We start from the raw sequence: 17,286 nt of genomic DNA, 5'->3' as shown, positions 1-17,286 counted from the left end.
GAAATTTAAACCATTTCACAGGCGCAAGGATGAACTCTCGATTCAGGCCGATTGCCTACTGTGGGGAAACCGCGTAGTCATGCCCCAGATGGGCAGAGAGGTGTTCATCAGAGAACTCCACAATGGGCACCCGGGCATTGTCACGATGAAGGCAATTGCCAGGTCACACGTTTGGTGGCCAGGGATAGACACAGATCTGGAACTGTGTGCTCGCAGGTGCAACACGTGTGCCCAGCTGTGCAATGCGCCCAGGGAAGCACCCCTTAGCCCCTGGCCATGGCTTGCCAAGCCTTGGTCACGCATCCATGTGGACTACGCAGGTCCTTTTATGGGGAAAATGTTTTTGGTTGTAGTCGACGCCTACTCTAAATGGATCGAGTGTGACATTTTAAATTCAAGCACATCCTCTGCCACGGTAGAAAGTCTACGGGCAATGTTCACCGCCCACAGTCTACCGGACATCTTGGTCAGCGACAATGGCCCGTGCTTCACAAGCACTGAATTCCAGGACTTCATGGCAGGCAATGGAATTAACCATCTTAGAACGGCACCATTCAAGCCGGCCTCAAACGGCCAGGCAGAACGAGCAGTGCAGATAATCAAACAGGGGATGCTCAGAATCCAAGGGGGTTCCCTACAAACCCGCTTATCACACCTCCTGTTGGCCTATAGATCCCGACCACACTCGGTCACAGGGGTTCCACCCACAGAGCTGCTAATGAAAAGGACGCTCAAAACCCGGTTATCCCTTATACACCCCACCATGAAAGAAATTGTCGAGAGCAGGCGCCAGTCACAATATGACTACCATGACAGGAATGCGAGGGCATGATGTATTGATGTAAATGATCCTGTTTTTGTCCTCAACTATGCTGCAGGGCCCAAACGGCTCGCAGGCACTGTGGTTGCCAAAGAGGGAAAATAGGGTTCTGGTAGTTAAACTTACCAATGGACAAATCTGCCGCAAACATGTGGATCAAACAAAAAGGAGGTTCAGCACCCCCATAGAAGAAGCAGAGGAAGAACACGATGTAGAGTTCACTCCACCACAGGTGACCGAACACCGGAACCAAGTGGAGGAGAGCCCAGTCACTGTGGGTAGTCCGGACAGGCCTGAGGCACCGCAAACAGCAGTCACTCAGGCCAGCGCCTAACAACTGGAGCCCCAACTCAGGCGCTCTACAAGGGAGCATAAACCACCAGAGAGACTCAACCTGTGATCCCAATAAGACTTTGGGGGCCGGGGGGGGGGGGGGGGGGAGGTGATGTCATGTATTCAACCAGCATTGTAACCCATGTATAAACTGACCTAAGTTGTACACCGTGAGAACAATGACCACTAGGTGGGAGACACTCCTAACCTGGACCTTCAGGTATAAAAGGGGAAGCTCCACCCATTTGCTGCACTTGAGTGCTAAGGAATAAAGGACAGGTCACAGACTGACCTTCTCTCAAGCATGGGCCTCGTGTGCATTTATACTGTATCGTAAGGACGTATCACTGATTACCTGCTGCACCTGCAAATTAACTTTTTGGGATTCCTGCACAAGGACCCCCAGGTCCCTCTGCACCGCAGCATGTTGTAATTTCTCCCCATTCAAATAATATTCCCTTTTACTGGTTTTTTTTCCCCCCCCAAGGTGGATGACCTCACATTTTCCGACATTGTATTCCATCTGCCAAACCTTAGCCCATTCGCTTAACCTATCTAAATCTCTTTGCAGCCTCTGTGTCCTCTACACAACCCGCTTTCCCACTAATCTTTGTGTCATTTGCAAATTTTATTACACTACACTCTGTCCCCTCTTCCAGGTCATCTATGTATATTGTAAACAGTTGTGGTCCCAGCACCGATCCCTGTGGCACACCACTAACCACCGATTTCCAACCCGAAAAAGGGCCCATTTATCCCGACTCTCTGCTTTCTATTAGCCAGCCAATTCTCTATCCATGCTAATACATTTCCTTTGACTCCGCGTACATTTATCTTCTGCAGTAACCTTTTGTGTGGCACCTTATCGAATGCCTTTTGGAAATCTAAATACACCACATCCATCGGTACACCTCTATCCACCATCTCGTTATATCCTCAAAGAATTCCAGTAAATTAGTTAAACATGATTTCGTCTGCTTGATTGCACTATTCCTATCTAGATGTCCTGCTATTTCTTCCTTAATGGTATCTGTAGTGGGGAAAATGCTTGAAGCTGTTAAACTAACCGGCCTATAGTTACCTGCCTTTTGTCTGCCCCCTTTTTTAAACAGAGGCATTACATTAGCTGCTTTCCAATCCGCTGGTACCTCCCCAGAGTCCAGAGAATTTTGGTAGATTATAACGAATGCATCTGCTATAACTTCCGCCATCTCTTTTAATACCCTGGGATGCATTTCATCCGGACCAGGGGACTTGTCTACCTTGAGTCCCATTAGCCTGTCCAGCACTACCCACCTAGTGATAGTGATTATCTCAAGGTCCTCCCTTCCCACATTCCCGTGACCAGCAATTTTTGGCATGGTTTTTGTGTCTTCCACTGTGAAGACCGAAGCAAAATAATTGTTTAAGGTCTCAGCCATTTCCACATTTCCCATTATTAAATCCCCCTTCTCATCTTCTAAGGGACCAACATTTACTTTAGTCACTCTCTTCCGTTTTATATATCGGTAAAAGCTTTTACTATCTGTTTTTGTGCTTTGCGCAAGTTTACTTTCGTAATCTATCTTTCCTTTCTTTGTTGCTTTCTTAGTCACTCTTTGCTGTCATTTAAAATTTTCCCAATCTTCTAGTTTCCCACTAACCTTGGCCACCTTATACGCATTGGTTTTTAATTTGATACTCCTTTATTTCCTTGGTTATCCACGGCTGGTTATCCCTTCTCTTACCGCCCTTTTTTTTCCACTGGAATATATTTTTGTTGAGCACTATGAAACAGCTCCTTAAAAGTCCTCCACTGTTCCTCAATTGTGCCACCGTTTAGACTGTGTTTCCAGCCTACTTTAGCTAACTCTGCCCTCATCCCACTGTAGTCCCCTTTGTTTAAGCATAGTACGCTCGTTTGAGACACTAGTTCCTCACCCTCAATCTGTATTACAAATTCAACCATACTGTGATCATTCATTCCGAGAGGATCTTTTACTTGGAGATCGTTTATTATTCCTGTCTCATTACACAGGACCAGATCTAAGATAGCTTGCTCCCTTGTAGGTTCTGTAACATACTGTTCTAAGAAACAATCCCGTAGGCATTCTATGAATTCCTCCTCCAGGCTACCCCGTGCGATTTGATTTGACCAATCGATATGTAGGTTAAAATCCCCCATGATTACTGCTGTTCCTTTTTCACATGCCTCCATTTTTCCCTTGATTATTGCCCGCCCCACCATGAAGTTATTATTTGGGGGCCTATAAACTACGCCCACCAGTGATTTATTTCCCCTTACTATCTCTAATCTCCACCCACAATGATTCAACATTTTGTTCATTAGAGCCAATATCGTCTCTCACAACTGCCTTGATATCATCCTTTATTAACAGAGCTACCCCACCTCCTTTCCCTTCTTGTCTATCTTTCCGAATTGTCAGATACCCCTGTATGTTTAATTCCCAGTCTTGGCCACCCTGCAACCACGTTTCTGTAATGGCCACCAAATCATACCCATTTGTAATAATTTGTGCCGTCACCCATTTACTTTATTTCGAATGCTGCATGCGTTTAGGTAGAGTGTTTTAATACTAGTTTTTAAACCATGATTTTTAGTTTTGACCCCTCCTGCAGCCCCTTTATATTCATACATATTGTCCCTTCCTATCACCTTGTGGTTTACACTTACCCCAGTGCTACTCTGCTCTGTTGCCTCCTGCCTTTTGCATTCTTTCTTGGGGTCCTGTTCATCTGAGCTCTCACCCACTCTAACTAGCTCAGAGCCCTCTCCTGGGTTCTGAATACTTCTTGCATTGAGGCACCGAGCTTTCATGCTTGCCTTTTTATTACACTTGGACCCTTTAGAATTTTGCTGTGCATTGGCCTTTTTTGTTTTTTGCCTTGGGTTTCTCTGCCCTCCACTTTTACTCATCTCCTTTCTGTCTTTTTGCTTCTGTCTCCATTTTGTTTCCCTCCGTCTCCCTGCATTGGTTCCCATCCCCCTACCATATTAGTTTAACTCTCCCCCCAACAGCACAAGCAAACACTCCCCCTCGGACATTGGTTCCGGTCCTGACCAGGTGCAGACCGTCCGGTTTGTACTGGTCCCACCTCCCCCAGAACCGGTTCCCATGCCCCAGGAATTTGAATCCCTCCCTGCTGCACCACTGCTCAAGCCACGTATTCATCTGAGCTATCCTGCGATTCCTACTCTGACTAGCTCGTGGCACTGGTAGCAATCCCGAGATTACTACTTTTGCGGTCCTATGTTTTAATTTAGCTCCTAGCTCCTTAAATTCGTCTTGTAGGACCTCATCCCTTTTTTTTACCTATATCGTTCGTACCAATGTGCACCACGACAACTGGCTGTTCACCCTCCCTTTTCAGAATGTCCTGCACCCGCTCCGAGACATCCTTGACCCTTGCACCAGGGAGGCAACATACCATCCTGGAGCCTCAGTTGCGGCCACAGAAACGCCTATCTATTCTCCTTCATTTGTGTTGTACTGTTAGACATTACACACTGGCAGAAATATTTCCTTATTTTGAGCAAGGTAGGAATTGGCGCTCAAGAGCTCAAAATTAGAAAGGGGAAATTATGTCATTTCTAAATAGGACATTGGTGAGTCTTCAAAGAATTACTTTGAAGCCTCCCCCACTGAAAAAGGAAAGCCATCTCCAATTAAAACTGGAAAAAGACCAACATAAATGATTTAAAAGTCTATGTCAGTCAGCACCAAAAGAATCCTACACAATATCTGCAGCAAGCAGCGACGCTGCCGTCATCGTATTCTGTACTTAACTAAGACTCAATAAAACCCAAGTATACAAAACAGTCATTAGTGGAAGCTTGAGCTATTCACGCTCCCCATAGTTTGCAATTTTGATGATCAGTGGACATTTCAATCGACCTGGAGACTAGCAGGAATCAAAGTCACCGCCACTTTTTTCCTCACTCGCCTCTGCTGTTCCACCATCGATGGCAAGATCAACTTCCATTTTAAAAACCTATACATATCATTCCTGTTTAGATGGGCTTGTGTGGTGGTGAGCAGAATGGTGTTAAGCATAACACCAGCTGGTGCGTTCAATACACCAGCACATATATGAACAGGAAGGGTCTGTACAGATTATGAATTTGGTAACTGCTGAAACCGGTGTCATGAAGGCTGCCGACAGGATTGCCCTCTGAGTATATGTTGTCTTTAATGCTCCCCTCCGTATTTTTGGAGAAGGAGTTCATGGTTATCATTAAGGGTAGCATTTTTGGTTGGTGCTCTTGGTTCTGCAGCAGCTACAATTCCAGGCATGGTGTATTGGGAACCCTGAGCCAGCCAGCAAATAGATCAACTATTCCAAGGTCAGCTGATCTTACCCAAAGTGGCGGGGCAACAGAGGGCTAATGGACAGGACTGAGGCAGGCAAGAGGCAACATATTCAAAATTCAGATCAGAAATTAGCAGTGAAATTTGGCAATCTTGATCAATTAATTCCCATCCTTGTATTCACTGGAGTTCAGAAGAATGAGAGGAGACCTCATAGAAACGTTTAAAATTCTGACGGGTTTAGACAGGTTAGATGCAGGAAGAATGTTCCCAATGTTGGGGAAGTCCAGAACCAGGGGTCACAGTCTAAGGATAAGGGGTAAGCCATTTAGGACCGAGATGAGGAGAAACTTCTACATCCAGAGAGTGGTGAACCTGTGGAATTCTCTACCACAGAAAGTTGTTGAGGCCAATTCACTAAATATACTCAAAAAGGAGTTAGATGAAGTCCTTTCTACTAGGGGGATCAAGGGGTATGGCGAGAAAGCAGGAATGGGGTACATGGAAGTTGCATGTTCAGCCATGAACTCATTGAACGGTGGTGCAGGCTAGAAGGGCCGAATGGCCTACTCCTGCACCTATTTTCTATGTTTCTATCATTTCCCATGAGATCCCCACATTATGGCAACATTCCAGGTTACACTGCACTCTAAACTTTTTCACCTGTTTTAAATCAATTAATTTATTTTTGAAATATAATTACATCTTATTTTGCATGATCATAAAGAGGCTGAGGTTCATATTTCATGCAACTTATGAGTCAATCTATGGTCAGTGCATTGGACTAATAAACATATACAATGAAGTTAAAACTAATTGAGATCCAAATGCTTCAGAAGTGGTGTTTATAGCTACATCAACAAACAGCATTAGGTTAATAAATAATGTTCATCACAGATTCCCCAAATGGCAATATTTTGCTGCAGGGCATGATGATACACAAGGGAAAATAAACATTTTTGACAGTTGTTGCAATTAGTCGGTAAACAGTGTGTAGTTAAACATCATACAAAAATGTGGAGATTTGCTTATATTAGGAAAAACAGATTTCAAAATTATACAAGTCATCAAACCACAAATAAATGTTGTTGCAAGATCAAAACACTGTAAAAGAACCGGTACTTTTCATGGAGATTAATTTTTCTCTCAGTTGCGGTATTGCAAAGTTTATAGAGCGATGGTCCTGTCGCAAGTGAATTTTTCGGGCAGTCTAATTTTTCACAAATGACGGTCAGATTTGGTAGAGTCCTTCCTGTTATGCAAATCTGTTTTGAAGTAATTTATTTTGTTTATTCTAATCTATTACATTTAACTGGCTTCCACTGTACTTGATTGAACTAAATTAGGGAACTCAGAAGAAACTTCTTTACCCAAAGAGTGGTGAGAATGTGGAACTCGCTACCACGGGGAGTGGTTGAAGCAAATAGTATAGATGCATTTAAGGGGAGGCTCGATAGCATACGAGGGAGAAGGGAATAGATGTTGATAGATTTAGATGAGGAAATACGAGAGGAGGATCAAGTGGAGCATAAATGCCGACATGGACTGGTTGGGCGAATTGCCTGTTTCTGTCCTTTGTAATCCTACGAAGTACTATATAATCCTACGAAGTACTATATAATGCTTTTTGCTTCATGGCATTTAAATCTTATGCTTTTAATAATAATGTACTTTTCATTAATTTATCACTTCTGATGCAAACATCTGTATGAATAGCTTCCATTCATTCTCATAGGATTTAATTTGAACATATTTTATAAACTAAGTAAAACGATAAATTATAATTAAAAAGAGAGTTCCATATTCTGTCTATACAATAGGACAAGAATAGAATTAAGATAGGGAAAATTCAGAATGTATACAGCTACTTGAAAAAGATGGAGCTGTACATTCTAAACCAACCATCTGCCATGTATGGAGTACAAGTTAGTATTTCTAGTGTGCGTCTGCACATGTGAAGAAGGGATGTTTGATTTTTCCCCCCCTTCTCAGTTTTAGTTAGAATATGTTGGATGGCTAAGGAAATTTGAAATGTGTCATTTTAGTATGATAGTAATGCTGCCGTTGCAAAGTACTGACTCCCACTTGATGGTGGCAACCAAGGAATAAAATCAAGCATTCACTCCTTCATTTTCTCTTTGCATAGAGATGTCTTTGCTTTTATAGTGGGTGGGTAAACTATAGCTTAGGAAAAATACTACTCTATTTTAATTCAATATGTGCAATATTTCATCTAACTAGGAAATTACTTGGGAATGTCAGTTTATGCTGGGATTAATACGCAAGACCTACGACTCTTCCTCTCATCTGCTGGGCCAGCTATCTCATTCTACACTTAGCTTTCAGCTGTAAAAGGTAGCCACAGATCTCTTGTGTTGTTTAAAGTATGAGCAATGCAGCTCAATGATTCAAGTAGTAGAACAGTTAGCTGCCTCTGAAAGAGATAGTTCCAAGTTTGAGTTCAAGAGTTGCAAATCACTGTATGGAGTTTTCAGCTGGGAAGAGAATCATACTGATTTACACAGGAGATTAAGGGATGATTTAATAGAGGTGTTTGAAATTATGAGGGAATGAGATAGAGGAGAGTGAAAAAGACAGTTTTCATTGATTAATGGGCCTAGAGCAAGAGGACGTAGACATAAGATTAAATGCAAAGATTCAGGTTGGTGAGCAGGAGAATTAAAAAAATTTTTTTTTTAATAAACATTATGGTTTGTGAGGCTGTGGAATGCACTACCAGAGTTAGTGAACAGAAACATAGAAAATAGGTGCAGGAGTAGGCCATTTGGCCCTTCAAGCCTGCACCACCATTCAATATGATCATGGCTGATCATGCAACTTCAGGACCCCACTCCTGCTTTCTCTCCATACCCCCGATCCCTTTAGCCGTCAGGGCCACATCTAATTCCCTTTTGAATATATCCAATGAACTGGACTTAACAACTTTTTGTGGTAGAGAATTCCATAGGTTCACAATTCTCTGGGTGAAAAAGTTTCTCCTCATCTTGGTCCGAAATGGCTTACCCCTTATCCTTGGACTGAGACCCCTGGTTCTGGACTTCCCCAACATCAGGATCATTCTTCCTGCATCTAACCTGTCCAATCCCATCAGAATTTTATATGCTTCTATGAGATCCCCTCTCATTCTTCTAAATTCCAGTGAATATAAGCCTGGTCAATCCAGTCTTTCTTCATATGTCAGTCCTGCCATCCTGGGAATCAGTCTGGTGAACCTTCGCTGCACTCCCTCAATAGCAAGAATGTCCTTCCTCAGATTAGGAGACCAAAACTGAACAATACTCAAGGTGTGGTCTCACCAAGACCTTGTACAACTGCAGTAAGACCTCCCAGATCCTATACTTAAATCCTCTCGCTATGAAGGCCAACATGTCATTTGCTTTCTTAACTGCCAGCTGTGTCTGCATGCCTACTTTTAATGACTGATGTACCATGACACCCAGGTCTCGTTGCACCTCCTCTTTTACTAATCTGTCACCATTCAGATAATAATCTGCCTTCCTGTTTTTGCCACCAAAGTGGATAACCTCACACTTATCCACATTATACTGCATGCATTGGCCCACTCACCTAATCTGTCCAAGTCACCCTGCAGCCTCTTGGCACCCTCCTCACAGCTCACACTGCCACCCAGTTAAGTGTCATCTGCAAACTTGGAGATATTACATTCAATTTCTTCGTCTAAATCATTAATATATATTGTAAATAGCTGGGGTCCCAGCACTGAACCTTGTGGTACCCCACTAGTCACTGCCTGCCATTCTGAAAAGGACCCGTTTATTCCCACTCTTTGCTCCCTGTCTGCCAACCAGTTCTCTATCCACGTCAATAGATTACCCCCAATCCCATGTGCCTTAATTTTGCATACTAATCTCTTGTGTGGGACCTTGTCAAAAGCCTTTTGAAAGTCCAAATACACCACATCCACTGGTTCTCCCTTATCCACGCTACTAGTTACATCCTCAAAAAATTCTATAAGATTTGTCAAGCGTGATTTCAGCAGGATCGATCCATGCTGACTTGGATCGATCCTGCTTTCCAAATGCACTGCTATTACATCTTTAATAATTGATGCCAGCATTTTCCCCACCACCGATGTCAGGCTAACCGGTCTGTAATTCCGTGTTTTCTCTCTCCCTCCTTTTTTAAAAAGTGGGGTTACATTGGATCAATTCCTTTGGATTGGAGGGGAGCTAGAGTCCATGGAATGTTGGAAAATGACCACCAATGCATCTACTATTTCTAGGGCCACTTCCTTAAGTACTCTGGGATGCAGACTATCAGGCCCTGGGATTTATCGGCCTTCAATCCCATCAATTTCCCCAACATCATTTCCTGACTAATAAGGATTTCCCTCAGTTCCTCCTTCTCGCTAGACCCTCAGTCCCCTAGTATTTTCGGGAGGTTATTTGTGTCTTCCTTAGTGAAGACAGAACCAAAATATTTGTTCAATTGATCTGCCATTCCCTTGTTCCCCATTATGAATTCACCTGATTCTAACTGCAAGGGACCTATATTAAGTCTTCACTCTTCACATATCTATATAAGCTTTTGCAGTCAGTTTTTATGTTCCCTGCAAGCTTACTCTCATACTCTATTCTCCCCCTCCTAATTAAACACTTAGTCCTCCTCTGCTGAATTCCAAATTTCTCCCAGTCCTCAGGTTTGCTGCTTTTTCTGGCCAATTTATATGCCTCTTCCTTGGATTTAACACTATCCCTAATTTCCCTTGTTAGCCACAGTTGAGCCACTTTCCCCTTTTTATTTTTACGCCAGACAGACAATTGCTGTAGTTCATCCATGTGATCTTTAAATGTCTGCCATACCCTATCTACCATCAAGTATCATTTGCCAGTCTATCCTAGCCAATTCACGAATCATACCATTGAAGTAATCTTTCTTTATGTTCAGGACCCTAGTCTCTGAATTAACTGTGTCACTCTCCATCTTAATGAAGAATTCTATCATATTATGATCACTCTTCCCCAAGGGGCCTTGCACGACAAGATTGCTAATTAATCCTCTCTCATTACATAAGACCCTGTCTAGGATGGCCTGCTCTCCAGCAGAGATGGTGAATAAAGCAGAGACCATGTCAACATTTCAGAATAGGTTAGATAGATGGTTCAAAGAAAGATAGGATTAGGCCTACAGGTTGAACCTCACTTATTTGGAACTCTCGGGACTTGGCCTGTTCTGGATAAGGGATTTTTCCAGATGAGGGGTGGTCACATTAAATTGGATGGTACGGTACTGAGCAAAGGGATATCAGGGCTGGCTGGCTTAGGGCTGGGCGTGCAGCAGAGATCACTGGGGGGGGCGCGATGGATTGTGGGGTCAGGCTAGCGATTGCAGGAGTCGGCAGCGAGGCAGGACCTCGATTTGTTCAAGTCGAAGCGGCTGGGAATGGTTCTGGACAAGAGGTGGTTCCAGATGAGGGAGTTCTGGACAAGGGAGGTTCAACCTATACTGCTCTATTAGAGGATAAATGTCAGACTGGTTGAGTCAAATGTCCTGTTTCCATGTTGTAACATCAATATACTTCTATGTAAAGATTGCCGAATCACTGGAGAATCGTAGCACCAGTGAGTGTTGCTTTAATGGGACGGTTTTTGTCACTCATTCCAGTTGTATTTTTTTTCCATGGCAAACAGGCCAACAAAGAAGATAAAAATCTGAGCATAGAGAGACACTTTTTGAAGTTGTTCCATACTATAAAAGGCCCTACAAGATTCAGCACAGGGCCTGGAATGCTCCTATGGTCAAGAGTGACGAAGAGATAACCCTGTGCAGTTATTTTTCACAAAGACTGAAGTATATCAATGTCAATTTTCAAGTTTTGAAACACAGTCCGTGCATACTGATGAAATTTAATAGCGTATATTCAAAAGAGCACATTTTTCTATACAAGAAGATTGATCTGTTTGACTTGGTTAAGTTTGATTCAAATCACTCATCCTTCGAAGGCATTTACACAAAGTCTGTGGTAAATGTCATAGCTCAAAAGGGAGTGTCTGGTTTTAAAGATCTTCAACATTTGCAGATTGCGAATAAAGATATTAATTCAGTAAAGATCACACATCAATGAATTACTGCACTTTTGCAGCAGTTCTTAAACAATTCTGATTTTCCAGTCTTTAGATTGATGATCAAACAATGAAATGATGAAGAATGTAAATTATACACAAGGCTCTCAGTTTCCCATTTCTACTTTTTATGCAGCATTTTTAAACTGACATTTCTCAGCTACACATTGGGTTAACAATTGAGATGAAAACTTTCATTCGAACTTTGCACAGTAACACTAAAGAAATGTTTACTTGATGTATCTATTACTGCCAATTTCACTTAAAATTTGCCTAATCCAAAGCATTATTTCCCACTTATTTCCAAATGATGGACTTGCATAAATATAACCCTTAACCACCTTGATTCTACTTAAGCATAACATTCTCTGTAGTTAAAGCTTTCAAATCAGAAAATGTGGTAATTGCACCTGATAACAACCAGTTATAAGTCTAACCTTTTACACATTTTTCAGTGGTAAACCCAAAAAACTACTGAACAAAGAGAAAATCACTATCAAGACAATGTAAAGCTACAAGTTACATTTGATTTAATTGCTTTATGAAGCTTAAATGCGATAATAAAAGTTGAAATTATTTCTTATTTACACACACACACCACCCTCCCCTCCCCACACACACACATATACACCCCACACCATCACACTTGCGGGTGTAATTGCTGTGTAACAAGTTTACATAGATAGTTTCTATTCAAAATAGACATCTGAATTGATAACCGAAATTCTAAAAATTAGGACAGAATGTACGACTTCAAATTGAGACTTAATTACCTCAGTACATCATTGTACAATTATTCACTGGCCACTAAACCTGGTTCACCTGAAGACTACACTTGGGCCTGGATTTTCGGCTTAATCAGACGTTACACACCTGTGCTTAGCCATCCCAGCCAAAAATCATGGTGCTAAAAAAAGCTCTACATTTTGCACATGCGCAGATACGTTTGAATCTTCCTGTACCCAGGTGAAACTTTAGGGCGTGGCAAGTTTGTTTACACATGCACCAGCCTACTTCACTCATAGCGGGAGACATGGCACAGCAGGAGGGGAGAGATAGAGCACACCGCTTCTCTGCAACAGCCGCTGAGAAACATAGAAACATAGAAAATAGGTGCAGGAGTAGGCCATTCGGCCCTTCTAGCCTGCACCGCCATTCAATGAGTTCATGGCTGAACATTCAACTTCAGTACCCCATTCCTGCTTTCTCGCCATACTCCTTGATCCCCCTAGTAGTAAGGACCTCATCTAACTCCTTTTTGAATATATTTAGTGAATTGGCCTCAACAACTTTCTGTGGTAGAGAATTCCACAGGTTCACCACTCTCTGGGTGAAGAAGTTCCTCCGCATCTCGGTCCTAAATGGCTTACCCCTTATCCTTAGACTGTGACCTCTGGTTCTGGGCTTCCCCAACATTGGGAACATTCTTCCTGCATCTAACCTGTCTAACCCCGTCAGAATTTTAAATGTTTCTATGAGGTCCCCTCTCATTCTTCTGAACTCCAGTGAATACAAGGCCTTAGTTCAGGCCATAGAGAGGTGGCGGCCTGCACTGCACTAGTGGGTGGAAGGCCCGTGCCAAGGGTGTTCAGAAGGATATGGAGGGAGATAGCCCTGGAGGTGTCAGCGGCAGACATGGTGGCTAGAACTGCTACCCAATGCCGCAAGAAGTTTAACGACCCCGCGAGGGTCGTCAGGGTGAGTACCCTTTACATTTATGGACCCCTGCCATGGATGCAAGATCACTGTCTCACACAATGATAAGTCTTTGAGGGAGCTGCCCCTTCTCTATGTGTTCCAGGTCAGGGTGTAGATTGTTGAAGCCACCTGAAAGCTGGAGGCTCACTTCACCAGCCATGCCCTCTGCATTCAGGCAGCAAGGACCCTCTTGTCTCCTAATCATCGTCAACCCTCCTCGCACTCCCCTTCCACTGTTGATATGCATTGGCCAAACATCACCTGAGCCACTATGCTCCCTGGCTCTCACCACCTCCCAGTTTCTCCACATGCTCAGTCCGCAGCCACACAGATTGTACTGAACACATTTGTACTTCCAGACAGTGGCAGCTATTGTACTATGGAAGGCACATGTGGCACAAGAGGAGCAACTCGTTACTCAACCCTTCTTCTTGCTCTTAATGCAGGCAAAGTCTGCACATAATCAGAGGGAGCAGCATCAGACCGGAGGCAGATAGCCTGATCTGCAGGACCTGACCAGGGTGGAGCAGTGTCGGCCCTCATGGGCACCATAGTTCACATGGTGGCCGGCGGCGAGGCCGAGCCCCCTACGGGTAGTGACAGTATGTGAATGGCATTTGCAATTACTGTGACTTCCTTGCCTCCTAATATCAACTGGCCTAGCCCCTTTACATATACATGTCCAATGCCACCTTCCTCTTATCTGCCTGCCCTCTCCCCTGCTGCTAACCACACGTCTGTTGCTTTGTGCTTACAAATGACTAGCCAGAAGTGCAACAGCCTTCCCATGAGCCGTCGACATCTCGGCATGGGGGAGATGACAAGGGATGTGACGACAGTGTGCTCTCTGAGCGTAAGACCACATCAGTCCCACCGTGTGGCGACACAACATCGGGGGAGAGGGGTGATTTTGAGGGGTTTGACGACTCAGACTCCTCGCCCAAATGGCCTACAGCAATGCCCAGCAGGAGGGGGAAGATCAGAGGCAAGCTCCATGGAGGCCGAGTCGGCACAGTAGTCCTGCTCAGAGACAGGCAGACGTGGACTTGGACTTGGTGGCTATGTCCAGGGAGAACACGTAAATGCACTGCCAACTCATGGGTGTATTGGGTAGGGCCCCGCAGAGCAGCAACACACTTGCTGTGAATGTGGCGGAGGCAGCCTTATGCATTGTCCATGCATCTGAGGACTCCAGCGAGCCCATCCTTGCCCGCTCAGAGGCAGATGGGCTCCAGCAACGATAGCGGAGTTCCAGAGGGGATGGTACGTGCCATGGGTGACGTGGCAGTAGCAACAGCGTCGCAGGCACAAGCCACGCTACAGCTAGGTGATGTCATGCGATCACGGACTGCTGCCAGCCTCTCTGTGCTCCCCACTGTCCAACGGGGAAGTGACGGTGCTGTAGCAGGCCAGCAAGTTGTGGTCACACTTCACTGAGGCTTAGCCCCGTGTGAGTGGCAGTGGTCCCCAGGAAATGAAAGGTGCTGTCCTTCCTCAAGATGACAGCATTCTGGCTCCCACCACGCCCCTAACACGGTCCACTCCCGAGCCATCAGAGACTGCTGCCGCCGATGCTGACGCGGAGGAGCTCGCAGCCGTGCCTTCCAGGCCCGAAGCTGGTCCAGGGCGTCCTCGTAGGCCATCTATACTGTCTGGCCCACTAATAAAGCAGCCCTCAAGCAGCCTTGCTGTAGGCACTGGAGTCTCATTGAGGAGCAGCAGCAGTGGGGGGGGGGGGGGGGGGGGCGGGGGGAGCAAAGCTATGGGCAAGTCGAATTAAGGTGCAGGACCATGTTGGGGACATTCACTGAAAATTGTTAATGCCACCTGTAAGTAGTTATGGTAAATATCTGCACTACATTGTTGTTTAGTGTGTTGCAACAGGACATTGTATATTGTATAGGTTTGGTGGGGGGGGGGGGGGTAGTATGGGCAGTATTATCTCCATCCCTCAGCTTCCTCCATTCAAGAGAACCAATCCATTATGAGTTGCCGATGTGCGGCTCTTGGTCTGGCAGCATCTCCACGCTGCCTCCCCAGTGGATGGTGTGGCTGTCCAATCGGGGCCTCGGTAGACTTCTCTTCATCGTCCTCCTTCTCCTCCTGAGGTGGGGCTGCAATCCACACAGGCAATATCTGGCCCCTCATGATGGCCAAGTTGTGCAACATGCAGCACACCACAATGAATTCAGAGATCTGTTGAGGGAGTATTGAAGGCTGCCTCCAGAGGACAGCGGAACACTGCACGACAATTGACGTCATGATCTCATTGAAACTACAGGGCGGGGCAGTAAGTTTTTGCATTGCTGCAAACCCGGAGCCGAATTTGCCGGCCGGGCGGTAAAAGCTGGCCGTCCGCCGTTACGCCTTCAGGCACCCTTTATCGCTCCTCCGGGACGCTAATAAAGGCACAAGGGGGCCAAAAATCCAGCTCTTGGTCCTTAACCCAGCTCTTGGTCCTACATGCAATGCCAAGGGTAATCAACTAGTGTTAAATATTCTTTAAACTTAATTAAATGAATTGTTTTAGAACATGTAGAGATGTACTGAAGTGCAACATTTCTCAATTGTATCACTGCAGTAGAGTCTCCATTATCTGCTCTCCTCTTCTCACCCCCCATTCCCCACTCGACTGAATGGAATTCAATGGAAATTGCCACATAATCTCGTCCTCAAATTAGACATGGTACAACAACACGAGGTACGACAACGAAAAGTGCAATTAAATAAATACCATTCTTTTAGGGTCACAAGGTTGAATTGTGTCATACAGGAGATTGATATTAGTGGACAGTACAATGGGATCTGGCCCTGTGGAAGGCTTTGTCCTATGAACATTTGTGTGGATAATGGGGAACGAGGATAATGGAGATTCCACTGTACCTAACTGCGTAGCCCACAATGTGCAGTTCAACACTGGGTGACTAAAAAGGATACACCAAGATAATAATCACCAAGCACTGCCGCATTTATCCTATGCTACTTTGTAGCTATTGAAATAGTTACAAGGTTTACAGAGTTTGTTTCCTCCTATTTTTTCCTTAGATGGCAGTATCAATAAAAATACAAGCTCATTAAAAAATCTGCAATCAGATCAGACAGTAAGCCACGAGCAAAAGCTCCAAATAGTCAGTATAAATTCCCATTATGTGTTTTGTATCTCATTGCGGAGGGGCAGAATGAGTATGTTGAATTCTTCTGGAACCAACCATATACTCCCTCACCTCTTTTTCCAGTCCATTGAAAACTGTATCGGTGCAGTTTTCAGCTCTCACCGAAGTCTAAAATGTCACCAACTTTGTTTCCAATTTCCACCCTTCCCTCGCCTTCACATGATCCATTTCTGACTCTTCCCTTCCTCGACTTCTCTATCTCCATTTCTGGGGATAAGCTGTCGACCAATATCCACTATAAGGCCACTGACTTCCACAGCTACCTTGATTACACTGCCCCCCCCTTCCAGTTTCCTGCAAGGACTCTATTCCATTCTCCCAGTTTCTCTGCCGCATCTGTTGTGCCGATGCCACCTTCCATGCTGGTGTTTCCGATAGGTCTTTCTTTTCCCTCAACTGAGGATTCCCCTTCATCATGATTGACAGGGCCCTCAACAGTCTCCGGCTCATTTCCCACACTTCTGCTCTCACCCTGTCCCCTCCCTCCCTGTCCCCTCCCTCCCAGAACCACGATAGGGTTCCCCTTGTCCACACCTTCCACCCACCAGCCTCCACATTCAACATATCATTCTCCGCCATTTCCAGCACCAAACACATCTCCTCCCCTCCCCCACCCCACCCCCCACTCTTCCCTCCCCCGCCCCTTCAGCATCCCGAAGGGACTGCTCCCTCCACGACACACTCCTCAATCACCTCCAACATCCCCTTTCCTTCCCATGACACCTTTCCATGCAAGCACAGGAGATGCAACACCTGCCCGTTACACCTCTTCCCTTCCCACCGTCCAGGGCCCCAAACACTCCTTCCAGGTGAAGCAGCGATTTATTTGTACTCCTTTTAATTTAATA

The 17,286-nt window shown here is 44.8% G+C and overlaps 1 protein-coding gene across 3 annotated transcripts in view; it reads right to left on the bottom strand.

Annotated features, from left to right (window-relative positions):
* LOC139268297 (uncharacterized) overlaps positions 1-17,286 on the bottom strand; it is a 176,307-nt gene that overhangs the window by 80,027 nt on the left and 78,994 nt on the right. The gene's annotated exons all lie outside the window — the stretch shown is intronic.

The sequence above is a fragment of the Pristiophorus japonicus genome, chromosome 8 (genome assembly GCF_044704955.1).
Source record: "Pristiophorus japonicus isolate sPriJap1 chromosome 8, sPriJap1.hap1, whole genome shotgun sequence".
In the NCBI taxonomy this organism is placed as follows: domain Eukaryota; kingdom Metazoa; phylum Chordata; class Chondrichthyes; family Pristiophoridae; genus Pristiophorus; species Pristiophorus japonicus.
This window is presented reverse-complemented; position numbering and strand designations above follow the sequence as displayed.